We start from the raw sequence: 2,084 nt of genomic DNA, 5'->3' as shown, positions 1-2,084 counted from the left end.
TATAGTCTAGTCTATAGTCTAGTCTATAGTCTAGTCTATAATCTAGTCTATAGTCTAGTCTATAGTCTAGTCTATAGTCTAGTCTATAGTCTAGTCTATAGTCTAATCAATAGTCTAGTCTATAGTCTAGTCTATAGTCTAGTCTAAAGTCTAGTCTATAGTATAGTCTATAGTCTAGTCTATAGTCTATAGTGTATTCTAGTATAGTATAGTCTATTGTCTAATCTATAGTGTTGCCTATAGTGTAGTCTTTAGTCTAGTCTATTCTCAAGTCTTTTTTCTAGTCTATAGTTTAGTCTATAGTGTAGTCTTTATTTTAGTCTGCAGTTTAGTCAATAGTCTAGTCTCTTGCCTAGTATATTATCTAGTCTTATTGTCTAGACTGTAGTCTAGTTTACAGTCTTTTAGAAAGAAGATCATATTGATTCGATCAGTGACGACAGCAATTTTTGTTACCAAAATTTGCATATTTATTATTTAAGACAACCGGTTTGAGAACCCCTGACATAGTTCAATCAACTCTTAACTTATTAATAACCATTTGTTGTTGATTTTTTTACTTTTAATATAAAATAGTGGTCAGTAAACAATTTTTATGTTTATGAACAGTGTGTCCATCATCATATGTTGTCTTTTCTTTTTTTTGCATGCAATTTATTAAAATTAAACACTGTAATTTGAACATTTAAATATTCAAAACATTTGTTACTCTTGAAAACCTAATACTTTTCATACATAGATGTAGTTTCTTTTTTTGTTTGGTGAAATTAAGCATATAGTTAGTTCAAAAATAATTAATAATTATCCATAGACAACAACTATAACATCATCATTGTTTTTTTATTTTTTTGTATATTTATTATTTAGATTTTTTCACCAAATTTAGATAAATTGTTATCGAGGAGTTGTTGGTATGATGTTGGTCTTCACAATTTCATTTGTATACATATAAGTATTAGTAATTGCTATTTTTATTTTATTAATTATTTTGTATGGTCTTTGCCCAATAAATAAAAATTATGAATTATTGCTGATAAATGTGGTTTTCGTTAGCTGTTTAGCCCGTGTGTAGTTTAATAAAATATAATAATCGTTCTTCACCATGGAGATCTTGTATTACATTCATTAAATATGCTGATGCATTAAAATTTTAATTTTTTTGTTATTATTTTAATATTTTAGTTGATGTAGTTATGTTTGTGTGTTTTTATAATTATAATTTTCGGGAAGTTTTTGTATAATCTAATTCATGTATTTATTTATGAATACATTTTTTTGTTGATAAGTTAACGATTTATATTGTAATTAATTTTAAATTGAAATAATAGATGTATTACAATTTGCATGATTTGAGCACAAATTCCAGTCGTAAATATTCTCTAACATTAGACGACTTTTTATTAAAACTTATTAAAATTTCAGCATTCTAATGATTTATGTATAAATAAGGAGCTAGTTAGTTAAATAGTTAGTTAGTTAGTATATTCTAGTCTATAATAGTCTAGACTAGTCTATAGTATAATATATTGTCTAGTCTATAGTCAATAGTAGATTATATTGTTTAGTGTACAGCCTAGTCTATAGTATGGGCTATGGTTTAGTCCCTAGTCTAGTCTATATTCTAGCATATAATCTAGTCTATAGTCTAGTCTATAGTCTAGTCAATAGTCTAGTATAAAGTCTTTTCAATAGTCTTGTCTATAGTATAGTTTATGGTCTAGCCATTAATCTGGTCTATCGTCTAGTCTGTAATTGAGTCTATAGTCCAGTCTATAATCTAGTCTATAGTACATTCTATAGTCTATTCTATAATTTATTCTACAGTCTATTCTATAGCCTAGTGTATAGTTTATTCTATACTACAGTCAATAGTCTAGTATATAGTCTAGTCTATATCCTAGTCTAAACTCTAATCTTTAGTCTAGTCGATAGTCTAGTCTATAGTCTAGTCTACAGTCTAGTCTATAGTCTAGTCGATAGTCTAGTCTATAGTCTAGTCTATAGTCTAGTCTATAGTCTAGTCTATAATCTATTCTATAGTCTAGTCTATAGTCTAGTCTATAGTCTAGTCTATAGTCTAGTCT

This window comes from Lucilia cuprina, chromosome 2 (genome assembly GCF_022045245.1).
Source record: "Lucilia cuprina isolate Lc7/37 chromosome 2, ASM2204524v1, whole genome shotgun sequence".
In the NCBI taxonomy this organism is placed as follows: Eukaryota; Metazoa; Arthropoda; class Insecta; order Diptera; family Calliphoridae; genus Lucilia; species Lucilia cuprina.
The sequence above is the reverse complement of the archived record's forward strand: the minus strand, read 5'-3'. Positions refer to the sequence as shown.